The sequence below is a fragment of the Ovis aries genome, chromosome X, assembly GCF_016772045.2.
Source record: "Ovis aries strain OAR_USU_Benz2616 breed Rambouillet chromosome X, ARS-UI_Ramb_v3.0, whole genome shotgun sequence".
Classification (NCBI taxonomy): Eukaryota; Metazoa; Chordata; class Mammalia; order Artiodactyla; family Bovidae; genus Ovis; species Ovis aries.
In genome coordinates, this window is record NC_056080.1 from 9,781,342 (window position 1) to 9,801,610 (window position 20,269).

Sequence of the window (20,269 nt, forward strand, 5' to 3'; positions counted from 1 at the left end):
TGTTTTTATTGGCATTTTTAATTCTCCTAATTATTAGTGGTTGGGTGGCTTAAGTTAAAATGATTCTTTTAAGACTCTCTGAAGTTAGTTTTTGAGTAGTTCCATCAACATTCAGATAACAGTGATTAATTTCTCCTTACAGAGAAAGAAAAATGAGAAATAATGTTCATAATACAAAGAAGGTTGTCGTTCCTGACAAAACAATATGGCCAGAGCAACAAGAATGACAGTTTTCAATTAAGTCAGGAAAAAACTTATTCTGAATTCCCATAAGGAAGCAAATCAGAGGATTGCGCAGATACGGACAACAATTACTGCAAGTTTTTCATACAGTAGTGGGACAACTATTGAAGGTAAAATATAAACAATACCATGAGAAGAAACAAAAAGTGGGAAAGAGAGCCTTTATTAGGCAATTAGTATCTAAGACTATCTACTCCAACATAAAATAAATTCTGAATAATGTTTACTGTTGGACTGAAGAAAATGATAAAGTCCAAAAAGAGCAAGCATAACACTGAAAAATACTGACAGAAGCAATGCAAAATCAGTGGTCTGAGGTAAATCTGACAGAACTAAATCTTCAAAAATTGCTGGCCAGTTGGCATACATGCAAAACTGAAGGCTGAAATAATGTTTGGGTTCTGTGTGCAAATAACCGAATTTCAGACATTTAAATGAATTGTCTGCACAACCACACAACTAATTTGGCTAAACTGTTTAGATATTTTTAGTGAAAATTGTCATCTAAAATTCACTCTATACCCTTCATTAAAATCTCCACTTGTTTTCAGTTGTAACAATAACTCTTCCTGGTATCTGTCCACTGAACAAGGAGTCAGTTGGCAGACAGAGAAAATAGGGCCAAATTACTACTCTCCTAATATTAAATTCAAGTTTTAATTTCCAACCCAAAGGAAGAAAATAATCACTTCCAACAGATGAAAGAAAAATCACATGTAACCCCAGACTAAAAGACTTACATTTTTAAATTGAAAATGTTATTAGCTAGTAAGAACAAAAGGTTAAAGCACTAATTTGGTATATTAGAATGAATACGATCTAATGGATAATGAATTCTATTTTTAGAAAAATGTTAGGCTGCAGAGGAATGCCACACTTGTAAATGGGGAAGTTTATAATTTAGCTAACCTGAAAATTAGAGGTTTTAGGAAGCATGAATTGAAAGTCTCTTCTGAAGGGATTTCTGAATGCCAAAAATCAGGAATGAAAACCCAGAATCTAAGAAATGTGAAAGGGGAAAAGCCTGCCAAGGCAGCAGGAGTGGAAGGGGGCAGAAACATAAGACTGAAATTAAAAAGGGACATTGGTACAGATTACAAAAATAATGTAAATTATTTTAAAGATATTCCCTCTGAATTAGACACCTGTATGATACTGTGGCTTCAAAATAAATTTTCACAGGATTTTACTTTTGTCATATATTTTAGAGAGTGTGTGTAGTAAGAGTAAGAACAACAGAGAAAAGGGAGGAGGGAAATACTGACAGAGATCATCACCAACCTGCTACAGCATCAACTCCCAAATCCCATTGAGTTTTAAAAGTAGATGTGAACTTGAGTTATGATTGTTTAAGCTTCCTTTTAGGTCAGGAAGCAACAGTTAGAACTGGACTTGAAACAATAGACTAGTTCCAAATAGGAAAAGGAGTACATCAAGGCTGTATATTGTCACTCTGCTTATTTAACTTCTATGCAGAGTACATCATGAGAAATGCTGGGCTGAAAGAAGCACAAGCTGGAATCAAGATTGCTGGGAGAAATATCAATAACCTCAGATATGCAGATGACACCACCCTTATGGTAGAAGGTGAAGAGGAACTAAAAAGCCTCTTATTGAGAATGAAAGAGGAGAGTGAAAAAGTTGGCTTAAAGCTCAACATTCAGAAAACGAAGATCATGGCATCTGGTCCCATCACTTCATGGGAAATAGACGGGAAACAGTGGAAACAGTGTCAGACTTTATTTTGGGGGGGGTGCTCCAAAATCACTGCAGATGGTGATTGCAGCCATGAAATTTAAAAGACGCTTACTCCTTGGCAGGAAAGTTATGACCAACCTAGATAGCATGTTGGAAAGCAGAGACATTACTTTGCCAACTAAGGTCCATCTAGTCAAGGCTATGGTTTTTCCTGTGGTCATGTACGGATGCGAGAGTTGGACTGTGAAGAAAGCTGAGTGCCGAAGAATTGATGCTGTTGAACTTTGGTGTTGGGGAAGACTCTTGAGAGTCCCTTGGACTGCAAGGAGATCCAACCAGTCCATTCTAAAGGAGATCAGCCCTGGGTATTCTTTGGAAGGATTGATGCTAAAGCTGAAACTCCAGTACCTTGGCCACCTCATGCGAAGAGTTGACTCATTGGAAAAGACTCATGCTGGGAGGGATTGGGGGCAGGAGGAAAAGGGGATGACAGAGGATGAGACAGCTGGATGGCATCACTGACTCAATGGACTTGAGTTTAAGTGAACCCCAGGAGTTGGTGATGGACAGGGAGGCCTGGTGCGCTGCGATTCATGGGGTCACAAAGAGTTGGACATGAATGAGCAACTGACCTGATCTGATATTAAGATTTTAAGTGATTTTTAATAAGCAAAACGTCAGCCCTACAGCTATGACTTTATGCTAGAAAAAAAGTACACGTTTGGATGACTGCTGATGTTAACAGAGGACTGAATCCTTTTGTTAATTGTATTCAATGTGTTCTCTTACAGCAGTGTTTTTGATAAGCTTCTGATCCCATAATTTAAAAATCCAATAAAATATAAAAGAGACCAAAGCAATGCCCTGGAAAACCAAGCATGCATTCTAATTCACCCTCACTGCTCTCTCATCAGGCGAGCTGTTAATTCCACATCCATCACTCAAGAAAACAAACCTGTTATCTGCATTATCTTCTAGGTCCATGTCTATATTTTACTTCCCATCTGAACAAACAAAAACCTAAAAGGACTAATCTTTTCATTGAATTGAAGATGGAAACTTGTATATGGAATTGGGTCTTCATCCTAACTCTGCTTTTGTTTGCTTCATGGCATTTTTCAAATTGAATATATACACGCAAACAGTGAAAAACAGTTTTTCAGCTGTCCCTGAAAAAATAGTTTTTCAGTTTTTCAAAGGACCACAACAGTCCTTGTCCTTTGAAGACTCTTTTATTGAAAACATGTTATGAGACCAACAAGGAAACATCAAGAAAGTAAACGGTTTGCTCAGGTGCTTACAAACCAGCTTTCTTTGCTGCTTTATCCTCTAACTGAAATTCCAATCATAATCTCATGCATGCAGGGACTGCTTCTTCCTTGGAGCTGTTGTTCAGGCTGCTTCTCTCTCTGAGCCATTGCTCATATTTCTTCCCCAACCTCAGAAGCCTGGAAGAGCCTCCACTTCATATATTGACAGTCTATCTTCTTCCAGAGCCAGTTCAAGGTCGCCCACTTTCTATGAGGTCTTTGTTAATCACTTCTAATCATTCCAAATTCTCCATCCTCTCAATTTAGATGGAATTAGCAGGTATTCCAATACAGTTTTACTCCAGTTTAATATCTCTATGCTATTCTCTAACTTTTCCTGTGTCCTATCCAACCAGAATGGTAATCTGTATGAAGGCTGAAGCAGTTTTGTTTTTTTACAAGGCTTTGAACAATGACAGAGGCATGGGTATTTGACAAATACTTGCTGGTGGATGGACTGAGGGATCAATTCTTTTCTTGGCTGGTAAATGTAAGAGGGTATAGGGAAAAGACTTGTCCCTGGGATAAACAGTCACCTAACTGTCTGGTTTCATAAAGGATCAAGGCATAGCAATCATATTATTCCTAAAGAAGAATTGTGGGGAGCCCCCTTGTTTCACATCCACCATTCACCATTCACATGTCACCTTCAAGTTGACAGCACCTCTGAATTAACAGCAATGACAAGGACTTGCTGAAACTATACTCACAGAGAGAGGGGAGAGTGCAATCTATTCCCTTGCATGGAAGAAGGGGACATTTGTGGTTCTGAGAAGATCACCCAGTTGGGAGAAAACTTCTTCCAAAGTCATTTATCTTATTCTTCAGCAACAGTGGCGCAAAGCCTGGGATTTGGCACACCAACAATTATGGTAAGTAGCTCAAAGCCTTGGCATTTAAGAAGGAGGAGAACCTTTTAGTTGTGATATGCTGAATGGACACTTTCAGCCTGAAGAAGGTCACACCACATGTGATGAATGATGCAATAAATTTGGTCTTATAGATACTGAAGAACTTTAGAGAAAAATTAAAATTACAAAAGCATACATTTAAATTATATGAATAAACTGATGTGTACATTATAAATATTTCCACAACCTGTCTTTGGAGCATTTCAGCAAAACATGCATTCTGCATGCTTGAATAGACTCTATAGTCAGAACAAGGCAATATTCTCCTTGTTCAAATAAATGCTCTTAGGGCTGAAGAATTTCAACAGCCCACAGGGAGAAAGCCTAGAAACTGCTTGAGCAAATTCTAAGCATGCCCACGTGGTTTCTGCTCAGCTGCAGGTAATTATCAATCATATTCTGGCAAAAGCTTGACAACATCACTTGCTTTCTCATCTTTTTTTCTCATTATGCTTTTCTCCCAATAGAAAAATACCATTTTAAAAAATAACAAACATCCATATCTTTCCTATAGTTCTTGACAGAATGGATAGTTTATAACGTTACCCTTTCTTTTACTCATTTTCAGTCCATGGGCATGGAGCCATTGCATCTTTTCCAATTCATCATGTATGTATGGTAATAACAACAATGTGCAATATACCTTACATTCAATATTAAATATAAGATTTAATTTCTTATATATGTGGTATATCTTGGAAACAAGCAGCAGAATTTGCTTCAAATACTCACCTAAAGATGCCGAGCACTTATTCCAACTTTGGTCTTGTTGCTCAGAAGCATCTGTAGAGCTGCTTTTTTGGAAACTCTCCTCAGACATTTACATATAACATGCCTTTGAATCACACCTTGGGTAGGCAAAACAAAAACAAAAACCACTACCTTTCCAGCACTATCCATTGTCATATTTTCCAAATGAGCCTAAGCAGTGAATTTTTTTAAAACCTTAGTGTTTTCCAAAATGCCACTCCTAGGTATACACCCCAAAGAATTGATAATATATGTCCACACACAAAGATTTGTAAAAGAGAATCCATCGCAGCATCATCCATAAGAGCCAAAAAGCAGAAACAACCCAAATGTCCATCAACTGATGAACAGATAAACCAGATGTGCTCTCACATTGGAATATTTGCATGTTGGAATACTATTCAGTAACAAAACGAAATGAAGTCCTGATACACGAACCTTGAAAAAATTATGCTAAGTAAAAGAAGACAGAGATGAAATGCTACATGTTGTATGACTGTATTTACATGAGATGCCCAGAACAGGCAAATCCAAAGAGACAGAAAGAGAAAGCAGATTAGTGGTTTCCAGGGGCTGGGGACAAGGAGGAATGGGGAGTGATTGCTTAATGAATACAGAATTTCTTCTTGGGGTGATGAAATACTCTAAAATTGATGTTTTCACAATTCTGGGCCTAAAAGAGAAACAAATGGATTCTATGTTTTAAATCAGTGAGTTGTGTCATGTATGAATTAAATCTCAATAAAGCTTTTTCAAAAAAACTAAAGGCTATAACTGAAATCTCCTTAATAAAGGGGTACTCCTGTAGAACCTCCCTACATTTTTTGTGAAGAACAATTTGAGACTTTCCAGAAAGCACTGAGAAAGAAAATCAGTTTTCTTATCCATTACCTCAATCACAGATCCATCATCCAGCCATCCATCCAACAACAGTCAAACAGAACAGTCCACAGCACAGAGTTCCTTCTCACATGACTCCAGTCTCCCCAGCTTAAGAGATAAGAGTAAATGTCTCTCCTTTTACATTCTTACTTCTTGACAGCTATTGTGAAATGTAAGTACAAAAACACTTAAGGTTTTGTTTAAAAGTAGAGGTTCCCACGTAAAAACGGTGCATTTAAAATTTTATACCAAAAAAAAAAATCTAAACAAGTTTACCCCCCAGAGGGCTAAAATTTACAGTTCTTGATATTTGGGAGGAAATGTTAGCACCTTCATCAGAGAGAGAAGTAACCACCCCGTCTTTTATGCTCCTGTGCGTGCCAAGTTGCTTCAGTCATGCTTGACTCTCTGCAACCCTACGAACTGTAGCCTGCCAGGCTCGTCTGTCCATGAGGATTCTCCAGGCAAGAATACTGGAGTGGGTTGCCACACCCTCCTCCAGGGGATCTTTCAACCCAGAAACTTATCTTTTATTTCTCCAACATTGGCAGGTAGGTTCTTTACCACTAGGGCCATCTGGGAAGCCCAACACACTTTTACAACAGGTTGCTGTTACTCTTTAGTCGCTAAGTCATGTCCAGCTCTTTGCAACCCCATGGATTGCAGCACACCAGGCTTCCCTGGCCTTCACTATCTCCTGGAGTTTGCTCAAACTCATGTCCATTGAGTCGATGATGCCATCCAATCATCCTGTCCTCTGTCACTCTCTTCTCCTTCTGCCATCAATCTTTCCCAGCATTAGGGTCTTTCCCAATGAGTCAGCTCTTCACATCAGGTGGCCAAAGAAAGTACTTCAGTTTCAGCATCAGTCCTTTTAATGAACATTCGAGGTTGATTTCCTTTAGGATGGACTGGTTTGATCTCCTTGCAGTCCAAGGGACTCCAAGAGTCTTCTCCAGCACCACATTTTGAAAGCATCAATTCTTCAGCACTCAGCCTTCTTTATGGTCCAACTCTCACACCCATATATAACTACTGGAAAAACCATAGCTTTGACTATATGGACCTTTACTGCTATAGTATTCTGACCTGGATAATTCAATGGACTGTGTAGTCCATGGGATCGCAAAGGGTCGGACATGACTGAGTGACTTTCACTTTCATTTCACTTTAAATAGATTTTAAAAAACAAGAACATACTGTATAACACAGGAAACTATATTCAATATCTTATAATAACCTATAAAAGAAATTGAAAAAGAAGATATCTATGTATACACGTATATGTATAACTGAATCACTTTGCTGTATACCTGAAACTAACACATTATATATCAACTATGCTTCTATAAAAATTTTTATAATTATTGCTTAACTTTATACAAGTAATACATGCTTGAGATGAGTGAAAATACAAAAATGCAAAAAGGAGATTTCAATTCATCTGAAGAGATTATAATTTAATATTTTGATGTATTTCCTTCTGAATTATCTTTTTATACACACTCACTTCAAAATTCCAAGTCAATTATATATAGAGTGTATTGATTTCTGAATTGGGCCTTGCAATGTGGCAGAAATTTCCATTAATAGGCAGCATCTATGCCCCTATTCTTTGAATTTGGGTTGGCCTTGTGGCTCAAACAATAGTAGACAACAGAAGTGATGGTATACAGTTTGCAGGCTATGCCTCAAGAGACTTTGGAGCATCTTCTCCCTATCTTACAACCCTGTCTCTGCTGTGAGAGTCTGCTGGAGAATGAGAGACAATGTGGACCTGAGATGAAGCGTCTTTTGCCAATATGCTACATAACCACATATGCATAAGCAACACAGCAGAGATCAACCAAGTTCTGCCCACATTAACAGAACTACTTCATTAACCTACAGAAGAAGGTACAAAAATAATTGTTCCATGGTACACAAAGCTAAGTTTTGTGGTTGTTTGTTAAACAGTTTATTCTAACCATAGCTAACTGGTGCAGTATATAATTCTTGTCTAAGTTCTGAGAAGCTGACTCCAGCTCATCAGAAATGGAGTTGAAAAGATATTGGGCACCTGAGGATCATGGAGAGGCTCAGAACCAAGTTTTCCAGAACAATTTCCAAAAGGTTTTCAGAACAGCATAGAGCTGACCTAATAATTAAACTGCATTTGATCCTCCTCCAACTCCAGATGCTATAGTTTATGTTACCTCCAAAATCTCAACCTTGCAGCAGCCACACAGACAGATGCCACTCTCACCAGAAACTCAAACTTTCTGACACTGCAGCCTTCCAAAGCTAGAAGTTTCTGCTTCCACTGGTGTGAGAAAATGGATGCTCTCATTATGCTCTTACCTAGAGAAACCTAGGGAGCATTTTACCTTATAAAAATATTAAAAATAGGCAAAGGACTTGAACAGATACTTCACTGAAGTAGATATAAGAAGGGCCAATAAGCACATGAAAAGATGTTAAACATTGTTCATTCTTAGAGAAATGCAAATCAAAACCATGGTGAGATACCACACGTACCCATATTAGAATGGATAAAAATGGAATCCACCAACACCACCAAATGCTGACAAGGATGCAGAAAATCTAGAATTCTCACACACTGCTGGTAGGAATACAAAATGGTACAACAATCCTGGTAGATAGTTTGACAGTTTCTCATAAAGTTAAACACATATTCACCATATGATTCAGCAATCCCCATCCTGGAATTTATCCTAGAGAAATGAAAACTCCTGTTCACACAGAAATCTTTACACAGATGTTTATAGTAGCTCTAGTCATAATCACCCCAAACTGGAAGCCAGCCAAATACTATTTTCCAGGTTAATAGATAAACTATGGTATATCTATACCATGAAATTTACTCCTTGGCAACCAAAAGGTACAAACTATTGATAATGGGTGACAACTATAGGAAAAGTCTATATGACATATTTTGTTTTTTTAAAAACCTTTTTTTGATATTTTGTCTTACGTGTAATAAGGACTGCTAAGTCACTTCAGTCGTGTCCAACTCTATGCGACTCCAGAGACAACAGCCCATCAGGCTCCCCCGTCCCTGGGATTCTCCAGGCAAGAACACTGGAGTGGGCTGCCATTTCCTTCTCCAATGCATGAAAGTGAAAAGTGAAAGGGAAGTCGCTCAGTCGTGTCCGACTCTTTGCGACCCCATGGACTGTGGCCTACCAGGCTCCTCCATCCGTGGGATTTTCCAGGCAGAGTACTGGAGTGGGGTGCCATGGAAATCAAATGATGATATTAGTGCTTAAGGAAGAAGAAAGTATGAATTGAAATGAGAAAAATCTCATTCAGGAAGCTAGTTAGAAGGACTAGATGACAGATGAGGGTCAGTGCCAGGATGGACAGAGAGGAAAAGATAAATATGGCCACTGTGTAGAAAGAGGGATAAGTCTTCCCTTATATGGGGCCATATGAATACAGAATATAAACGAGAAGGAACAGTCAAAAATATTTTCAAGGTTCTAAGGCTACAAAAATGGTTATCATGGAAGAAAACAGGAAAGTTTAGAGAAAAAGCTGGTTGTGATATGTTTATTCATTTAGTTACTGTTCCTTTTCAGGGAGAAAAGATCACTAATTATTTGAACATTTAGAGTTTGAAGTGAGATGGAACCTATAAGGAGAACTATCCTATAGGCAAAAGGAAATATGGGACTAGTATTCAACCAAGGAGGGAAACAATAATTTGCATCTCTAAAGGACAGAAGCGAGAGCTGAAACTAAGACATAATATTAACAAGTGGACAAAATCATGAGAAAACCCATTTCTTCCATTTGAGTGAAATTTTATTTGACAAACATGAATATCCAATTTAATCTACAAATTTCTACCAGGAAAGCACATTACAAACGTCTGTTTTAGTATTGCTCAGTTTTAAAGAAACCGTATGTTAGATTTACCTTGCAAGAGATACTTAGTATCATAGAAAATAATGACATCAACTTTTGTTAACCAAGAGAAATATTTCAAGTTAAAATCAAGCTGAAGGGTAACAAGATCAGTATACTCAAGGAATGCAGTATAAAGGTGTATTCCATTTTTCTCTGCAAAGCACCTCGCAAATCCATACTTTGCTCTTTGGAGATATTAATGTAATTGCTGAGGACGTTGGCCAATGGTATGTTTTTTTAATGGCATTTATTATAAAACAATCTTGGCAAGTGAAAGAAAACAGCACACACTGCTAATATTTTGGTAGAATTATGTGTTTATTCTAGCACTGTTAACAAGAGAGATGTAAGCTCTGGACAAGTACAGAGGAATGCTGCTGATGTAAATGAATATTTATTCAAAGCTCAACTCTTCCAACCCCCTCTGATAGGGGAATGACAAAGAGCATTTTGATCTTGGATTTCTCCCAATCTCACACGCCAACAAATACAGCACCCAAAGAAATGCCTGTTGATGGCCCAGGGAGGCAATAAAGGCAGACAAAGCAGTACCCTGGGAGAGAGCCTCTGATGTGACGGAGAAGAAGGGTGGGAAAATCCAGATTAGAGAGAAAGCATATGGCTGAAGGGCCAATCACATACGTTGGCTGCTAGTGCTGTCACTGTCAGGATGTGGCTTTCTTTAGCCCCTTAGCCACAGTCTATACCCTCAGTACTGGAACCATATGACCACGCTACCATACAGGCAGGACAGGAATATGTGGCTGATTGGTTAAAAAAAAATCACTGTTAACAGATACATTATATTTTACTAATGTAGATGAACAGTGACCCTTGGTGTTCAAATTATGTTGCATGTATTCTTGCCATTACCACACTTGAATCATCAGGAAACATCAGACAAACCAAAATTGAGAAACATTCTCCAAAATACCTGGCTGGCACTTTTTTAATGTGGAAAGATCATGAAAGACTGCTTGGAAGAAACTAAGTCGTGCTAACTAAATGGGATCTTGGAATTGGAACTGAAAAAGAACATTAATGTGAAAAACAGTGACATCCACACTACTATTAATATATGCAAAAGAGATAACCAACGAGGGCCTACTGTATACCACAAGGAACTCTACTCAATATTCTGTATTAACCTATTGCAGAATCTGAAAGAATGAATCTGAAAAAGAAAGAATATATATATGCATATATATATATATATGTATAACTGAATCACTATGCTGTACACCTGAAAACAACACAGCATTGTAAATTAACTATACTCTAATGGTGGTTCAGATGGTAAAGAATCTGCCTACAATGCAGGACACCCAGGTTCAATCCCTGGGTTGGAAAGAGATCCCCTGGAGAAGGGAATGGCTACCCACTCCAGTATTCTTGCCTGGAGAATTTCACAGACAGAGAAGCCTGGCGGGTTTTAGTCCATGGGGTTGAAAAGAGTTGGACACAATTCAGTGACTAACACACTAAAAAGTAAAAAAATTTAAATAAAAAAATTTTTTTAATAAGTACACACACTGATAATATTTTAGCAGGTATTGCCAAATAACTACGAAGTCTGATACCACTTTATAAGTTGTTTTTTTTTTCTTTTTTTGTCAACTTGCTAACTTTGAGAACTGATCATTTTTACCTTTGCCACTTTTACTGGTGAAAAATATGAACCCATTAGACTGACAGATACATACTACTATATATGAGTATAAAAGATGACTAGTAAGAATCTACTGTACAGCACGGGGAACTCTATTCAGTGCTCTGTAATGATCTATATGGGAAAAGAATCTAAAAATGAGTGGATATATATGTATAACTGATTCACTTTGCTGTATAGCAGAAACTAACACAACATTGTAAATCAACTATACTCCAATTAAAAATTATTAAAATAAAAATGACCTCATTAATATTGTAACTCCATTTCTTTAACCAAACAAATGTAAAATAATTTTAGTTAACAAAAGAAAACGGTGAAATCCAAGTAAGTTCTGTATTTCTCTTAAAAGTACCTCAGCTGGCATTTCCAAGACTACTTTGGTAACAAGCCTGTCACCAAGGTGTGTTTTTTAGTTTTCATAAATGCACCATGGTTATATAAGAAATTAATGTTAGGGGAAGCTGGATAAAGGTATACGGGAGCCCTCTGTACTATCTGTGCTGCTGCTGCTGCTTCTGCTAAGTCGCTTCAGTCATGTCCGACTCTGTGCAACCCCACAGACGGCAGCCCACCAGGCTCTCCTGTCCCTGGGATTCTCCAGGCAAGAGTACTGGAGTGGGGTGCCATCACCTTCTCCGACTATCTGTGCTACTCTCCTGTAAATCTAAAATTATTTCAGGAATTCCTTGGTGGTCCAGTGGTTAGGACTCAATGCTTTCACTGGCAGGGTCCAAGTTTGATCCCTAGTAGGGGAACTAAGATCCCACAAGACACGAGGCGGGGGTCAGGCCAAAAAATTTTTTCAAAATGTAAAGTTAAAAAGATAGTGTGTATTTATTGTTTGTCCTGCTTTTTTTTCAATCTTAAAGGCTGCTTGCGTAAAAAAATAACTCATATGCAAAACAATTTAAGAATTCATGACCTACCTTTGAAACATATTATATGATTTTTAGTTTCTGGACACTGCCCTGCTTACTAATTCTTTCATACCTTTGCTCATTCTGTTTCTTCTACTTGCCTTCCTCCCCATCCCTGTTGCCAGACACATTCCTTATTTGAAGACTGACCTCAAATATCATCTTGTTCCTTATTTGAAGAATGACCTGAAATATCATCTCCTCTGGCTTCCTCAGGCAGAGTTTGACTTTCTCTCTTATGCATTCTTAGAGCATTATCTAGAAAACTCTCTTTTATCTCATGTGATAAGATTCTGAATATAGCCTATATGCTGCTGCTGCTGCTGCTAAGTCGCTTCAGTCGTGTCCGACTCTGTGCAACCCCAGAGACGGCAACCCACCAGGCTTCCCTGTCCCTGGGATTCTCCAGGCAAGAACTCTGGAATGGGTTGCCATTTCCTTCTCCAATGCATGAAAGTGGAAAGTGAAAGGGAAGTCGCTCAGTCGTGTCCGACCCTCAGCGATCCCATGGACTGCAGCCTTCCAGGCTCCTCCATCCATGGGATTTTCCAGGCAAGAGTACTGGAGTGGGGTGCCACTGCCTTCTCCAAAAAACAGGCTATCTGGATTCAAATCCTGACCCAATCTCCTACCAGCTGTGTAACTTAGAGCAAATTACTTAATTCTGTGTCTAAACTTCCTTGTCTAGATAACTGGGCTAATAAAAACATCTCATGCAGTTGATATGAGAACTCAGTGAAGTCATGCAAATAAAGTAATTCTAAAAGAGTTTGACTCAAGTAAGCACTCAATAATTGTTAGCCATTATTATTGTTATAACATGTCCCTCTAGACTGAGAACATTCGGAACAAGGACCACATGTTATTTTCTTTTCTGGGTGGAATTCTCAGAGCTGGATTTAAATCCTCCCTTTGCCATTTATTGGCTTCAAACTTCCTAGGATTATTTTGAGGATTTAGTGATCCATTGCTTTTTTTTTAATGCCAAAATTTATCGAATGGAGGTCTGTACACAGGCAAGTCTTACTGTGGAAACTAAGACATGAGTAGCTCCCCCACTGCCTCTGCCCTCCAGGGTGGGGACAGGAGGGAGGAGGCCTTAGGGGCAGAGGACAAGAGGGGGAACACAGCCGTAGGAAGGGAAGAGTCCAGGTTGGATGGTGTGAATCGACATTTTAAGGAAAAAAAAAAATCTATTCACACCCAGGGGCCAGGGAAGGGAAGAGGAAAGGCACTGCTCTGGTTCCATTCACAAGGGACACAGGAGGGCAGGGAGGTTGAAGGAGGTGGAGACCTGGGGGAGAGGAGGGGGCTGAGGGGTAGAAAGTCCTCATGCCCACCCCTCATCCTCTGTCCTTCCTTCTATTCCCTCCCATCGGTGGGGAGAGGGACTCATTACCTCTGCCCTCTAGTCCAGAGGCCCAGTCAGGGAAAGAGCTTGGTGGGCTATGGCCCCCATTCCCAGCCCCCTGAGGGTTCCCAGATGGAAGGGGTAGTTGGTGGTGCCCTCAGGAAGAGCTGGTGAGAAGAGCTGAGGCATCAGTCAACTGTCAAGTCCAGGCTGGTCTGAGCGTTACTTAAAGTTTATGAGGATGGGGTGAGGAAGGGAGCACCTGTTGGGGTCCTCAAGTGAGAAGAGATGAGAACAGTGTTGAGAGATGGTTGGACAGTGAGTTGGACAGGACTGAAATTGAAGAAAGGAGAGGACTGAAATTGAAGAAAGGAGAAGTGGGCGGTTGCTGGGGAGCTGGGTTCCAGGACACTGAAGATCATCAAAGAAGATTTGGGCACAGGCTTCCAGTGTGAGCAGGCTAGAGTGGAGTGCAATGGCCTCAGGGGCCATTCAATTTGAATACCTTTGTCGAGGGGTGAGCTTTAATCTGGGGGAACTGGAACTCTGTGTAGTTGGGATTCATCTCTCAAATCTCTTCCCACGTTGGTGTTCCCAGTACCTTGATGATCTCTACCAGCTGGTCTACCCCACTGTCCCCAGGGAAGATGGGCTAGCCTAGGAGGAGCTCAGGGAGCAGGCAACCAGCTAACCACACACACATTAATGAATGAGCTTCCCTTGTGGCTCATCTGGTAAAGAATCTGCCCACAATGCGGGAGACCTGGATTCGATCTCTAGGTTGGGAAGATCCCCTGGAGAAGGGAAAGGCTACCCAGTCCAGTATTCTGGCCTGGAGAATTCCATGGACTCTATAGTCCATGGAGTCACAAAGAGTCAGACACAACTGAGTGACTTTCACTTTCAGTGGCTCTGAAGATCAGCTCTGGGGCCCGGTAGTATTGAGAACAGATGTACAAGACATTGGGCTCCCCTCAGACCAACCACTTTGCAGTGCCAAAATCACAGGGCTGGAGGACAGGGGTGACAGGGTCCACCAGCATGTTCTGCGGCTTGATGTACGGGTGACACACACCCTGAGCACGGAGGTAGCCCAAGTTCTGGAAGAGCTGGTACATATATACCTTGACATAGATGATAGCAATGGTCAATTTGGCCTTGGTAAAGTGGCAGACCACCTGGTACACTGTCTCAGGCACATATTCCAGCACCAGATTTAGGTAAACCTCATCTTCCTTCATGGAAAACATGGGGAAACAGTGAAGTCGCTCAGTCATGTCCAACTCTTTGCGACCCCATGGACTGTAGCCCACCAGGCTCCTCCGTCCATGGAATTTTCCAGGCAAGCATCCTGGAGTGGGTTGCCATATCCTTCCTTCTCCAGGAGATCTTCCCAGTCCAGGGATTGAACCCAGGTCTCCCGCATTGCAGGCAGATGCTTTACCATCTGAGCCACCAGGGAAGCAGTGACAGACTTAATTTTCTTGGGCTCCAAAATCACTGAAGATGGTGACTGTAGCCAAGAAATTAAAAGATGCTTGCTCCTTGGAAGAAAAGCTATGACAAAGCTAGATAGCATATTAAAAAGCAGAGATCACTTTGCCGACAAAGGTCTGTACAGTCAAAGCTATGGATGGCATCACTGATTCAATGGACATGAGTTTGAGCAAACTCTGGGAGATGGTGAAGGACAGGGAAGCCTGGTGTGCTGTAGTCCATGGGGTCACAAAGAATCGGACATGACTGAGTGACTGAACAACAATGGTTTTCCCAGTAGTCATGTACAGATGTGAGAGTTGGACCATAAAGAAGGCTGAGTGACCAAGAATTGATGCTTTCAAACTGCTAGTGGAGAAGAGTCTTGAGAGTCCCTTGGGCAGCAAGGAGATCAAACTAGTCAATCCTAAAGGAAATCAATTCTGAATATTCATTGGAAGGACTGATGCTGAAGCTCCAATACTTTGGTCACCTGTGGTGAATAGCCAACTCACTGGAAAAGATCTTGAAGCTGAGAAAGACTGAGGGCAGGAGGAGAAGGGGGTGATAGAGAATGAGATGGTTGGATGGCATCACTGAATCAATGGACATGAGTTTGAGCAAACTCCAGGAGACAGTGAAGGCCAGGGAAGCCTGGCATGCTTCCATGCAGTCCATGGGGTCGCAAAGAGTTGGACATGACTTAGCAACTGAATAACATCTTTCTTCTCCTTTTTGAAATAGAAAAAGCATCTCAGCCTTGCAATATTGCAGTGATCTAGCTTACACATAATCTGCAGCTCTCAGTTCTTGAACATCTTGTCCTGGAGAAACTTCCTGATGGCCACCAGTTCCCTGGTGTCTGCCAGCCATGCCTGGTACACGACCCCAAATGAGCCACTGCCAATCACTTTGATGTCTCTGTAAGCCAATTCCTGGGAGCACTCTGGGCCTTGGCCTAGAGTGATTACCACTGTGGTCATCTTCCCACTGCTACTGCACTGTGACAACCATGTGTCCTTAGGTGTGCCTCAGAAATTTAATCACAGTGATTTCATCGGTGAGCTGTGTAGGCCTGATGCATTCTGGGAAACGGAGTCAAGTCATTCACTTAGCTTATTGGCTATATGCCCGATCCATTCCTTTTTAAAGCATGTAGTAGGATAACGAGCTCAAGGCAAGCATTCAAAAATATTAATTGTAACAATTATCATTTTGATAAAGCCAGAATTCAACACTTAAGATGTGCTGAATTGTTTGGTGAATGAGTTAATTGGTAAGAATGATTGATAATACTCCAGTAGCTGATATCAATTATCAACTAATGATAACAAAAATTAAATTTCTTCATTTGCCACCTCATGTCTCTAAGCTTTAGAAAGCCTGTTCTAACCCAAGATACTTGTTTGTGTTCCTCTGTGGTTTTTTAAATATAAATTTATTTATTTTAATTGGAGGCTAATTACTTTACAATATTGTATTGGTTTTGCTGTACACTGACATGAATCCGCCATGGCTGTACATGTGTTCCCCATCCTGAATCCCCCTCCCACCTCCCTCCTTATCCCATCCCTCTGGGTCATCCCTGTGTACCAGCCCCGAGCATCCTGTGTCATGCATTGAACCTGGACTGGTGATTTGTTTCACATATGATAATATACATGTTTCAATGCCATTCTCCCAAATCATCCCACCTTCACCCTCTCCCACAGAGTCCAAAAGACTGTTCTATATACTTGTGTCTCTTTTGCTGTCTCGCATACAAGGTTATCATTACCATCTTTCTAAATTCCATATATATGCGTTAGTATACTATATTGGTGTTTTCTTTCTGGCTTACTTCACTCTGTACAATAGGCTCCAGTTTCATCCACCTCATCAGAACTGATTCAAATGTATTCTTTTTAATGGCTGAGTAATATTCCATTGTGGATATGTACCACAGCTTTCTTATCCATTTGTCTGCTGATGGATATCTAGGTTGCTTCCATGTCCTGGCTATTATAAACAGTGCTGCGATGAACATTGGGGTACACGTGTCTCTTTCAATTCTGGTTTCCTCAGTGTGTATGCCCAGCAGCAGGATTGCTGGGTTGTATGGCAGTTCTATTTCCAGTTTTTTAAGGAATCTCCACACTGTTCCCCATAGTGGCTGTACTAGTTTGCATTCCCACCAACAGTGTAAGAGGGTTCCCTTTTCTCCACACCCTCTCCAGCGTTTACTGCTTGTAGACTTTTGGATCGCAGCCATTCTGACTGGCGTGAAATGGTACCTCATTGTGGTTTTCATTTGCATTTCTTTAATAATGAGTGATATCGAGCATCTTTTCATGTGTTTGTTAGCCATCTGCATGTCTTCTTTGGAGAAAAGTCTGTTTAGTTCTTTGGCCCATTTTTTGATTGGGTCGTTTATTTTTCTGGAATTGAGCTGCAGGAGTTGCTTGTTTATTTTTGAGATTAATTCTTTGTCAGTTGCTTCGCTTGCTATTATTTTCTCCCATTGTGAAAGCTGTCTTTTCACCTTGCTTATAGTTTTATTAACATTCAGTCAGTTGGAAGGATCTCAATGGAGTAAGTTCTAAGAACAAGTAGCTTTGCACAATGATACTTTAATAGCCAGTTGGAGGTAAGGGGTATCACAGCTGCAGTTACTGCCTACTAAAGAATATGTGGAAATTCCCTAAGGGCAGCAGATAAATCAATATAATTGCTATTGCTAAGTCATTTCAGTCGTGTCCAACTTTGTGCAACCCCATAGACGGCAGCCCACCAGGCTTCCCTGTCCCTGGGATTCTCCAGGCAAGAACACTGGAGTGGGTTGCCATTTCCTTCTCCAGTGCATGAAAGTGAAAAGTGAAAGTGAAAAGTGAAAGTGAAGCCGCTCAGTCGTGTCCGACCCTCAGCAACCCCCTGGACTGCAGCCTTCCAGGCTCCTCCATCCATGGGATTTTCCAGGCAAGAGTACTGGAGTGGGGTGCCATTGCCTTCTCCGAAATCAATATAATAACTCTTACCTAAAGAACAACTACTACAGGATTGGATGTATAGTCTTAACTTCTTTGTCCCAACTCTGCATAAGAAAGGGCTTATTTTGCCATTTACTCATGGGTGTATGTATATGAAAGTTGACAGGAAACAAATAGCAGTCTTTTGATACAATTTTAATTACTGTACACAAATCTTAAAACCTAATATGTAGAGGAAAAACTGCACTGTAACATAGTTGCCTCAGGTACTGCATATTTTCTTAAGAGTTTAAAAAGCCAAAAATAGTATTGTTGCCTTTTTTTTCCTTTGAAAGTATTATAAGATCCATGTTCACTGCCTATAACAGCATTTAGGAATGAAGCAGATGGAGTAATAAACAATAGACATAGCTGTATGACACCTCATGGCCCATGGGGCCTAAGTGCATTCACCAATTGATTTCACAACCTCCTACAAAGAGAATAGTTGTATTCCCTTTAAAGGTGAAGAAACTAAAATTTGTACCTTGTAAATAGTGGCTCTGGGATTTGACCCCAGGTTTACACACCTCTGAAGTCTATGATTATACTGTCCTTCAGTTAAATAAGATTGTGGTTGACATTCTACTTGCTGCTCCCCATGAGCCTGTGCTAAAATTTTTGAATTTGGCTAGGATTGTGCTGGGAAGTTAGTTCTGTTCAAGCTCACACTGACCTTTGTGCTCCTAGTGATTCATCTCTAGTGAACACTAGGTCGCGTGCAAGAGGTTACGAGGTCCAACCAATTCAGGATAGAAACCAATGGAATGACTTCCCTGGCAGTCCAGTGGTTAATACTTCGCATTCCAGTGCAGAGGGATATGAGTTTGATCCCTGGTCAGAGACCTAAGTCCCCTCATACCTTGCAGCCAAAAAAATCAAAACGTAAAACAGAAGTAATATTGTAACAAATTCAGTAAAGATTTTTTAAAGAAAGAAAAGAAGCCAATGGAGACATTCTCCATCTCCCCATATTTTAGCTTGAAACAGATCCAAGAAGGCCACAAGTGATTTTTGCTTCTCCCATTAACAGGTGGAGTCTATTTCCCTAGCCCTTGAATCTGGGCCGGCCCTGTGACTCATGCTGACCAAATACCATGAGATTACCATGCAGTGAGGTAGCCCCAGCTATCTTCTCGGGGAGAGGGGCCACATGGAGGATCACCAATGCACCAGACATATAAGTGTAGAAATCCTGAACTTTCCAGGCATCCCAGACACCAACTAAAAGCAGCCAAATGAGTGAGTTCAGCTGATGCCCTGTGGAGCAGAACTGCCCAGCTGAGCTGTGATCATTTAATTCCTGACCCATAGAGTCATATCACTAAGTTGGGGGATTGTTTGTTATACCGAAATAGATAACAGAAACACAGGTAGATGATTCTGAGATGCATTCTGCATGCTTTCCAGTGGTCCTGCTGGAATCGTGGTCATTCCTTTGTTCACAGATGTGAATTTTATGACACAAATTTATAATGGCATTTCATTTTTTCTTCGTCATTCCTGCTTCCCGGGATCACCTCCCAAAGAAGGTGATCATTCACCCAGGTCCTTTCTTTGGTGGAACTCAAACTAAGACACAGAACTTGTGCCCTTCCCACAATTTTTTTCATGAAGTTTTAAAAGTTTTGATTTTTATCAAAATGATTTATCCATGTTCCAATTATACATGGCAACATCCAACCAAACATTTTTATTTCTAAAGCAAGGTGTTATCATGAACTTAAAAGCTGTATGAATAGACATACAGTCAGAAAAATTTCACTAATAGACTGTGGTCTAAAACTCTGCAGAAGTCATTCCAAATAAGAGAAAAAAAATTAATTTTTCTGCCTTGTAAAAAGTTTGCATGTGCTGTGCTGTGATTAGTTGCTCAGTTGTGTCTGACTCCTTGCGACCCCATGGACTGCAGCCAGCCAGGCTCCTCTGTCCATGGGGATTCTCCAGGCAAGAATACTGCCATACCCTCCTCCAGAGAATCTTCCCAACCCAGGGATCAAGCTGGGGTCTCCTGCATTGCCAGCAGATTTTTACCAGCTGAGTTACCAGGGAAGCCTAAAAATATTGCATGGTGGTGGTGGTTTATGTGCTTAGTCATGTCTGACTCTGCAACCCCATGGACTGTAGCCTGGCAGGCTCCTC

The 20,269-nt window shown here is 40.5% G+C and overlaps 1 protein-coding gene and 1 pseudogene across 2 annotated transcripts in view; both read right to left on the reverse strand.

The window, feature by feature from the left end:
• Positions 1-20,269, reverse strand: part of ARHGAP6 (Rho GTPase activating protein 6) — a 542,302-nt gene that overhangs the window by 506,753 nt on the left and 15,280 nt on the right. The gene's annotated exons all lie outside the window — the stretch shown is intronic.
• LOC132658764 (glycogen synthase kinase-3 alpha-like) overlaps positions 1-20,269 on the reverse strand; it is a 34,611-nt pseudogene continuing 14,342 nt past the window's right edge.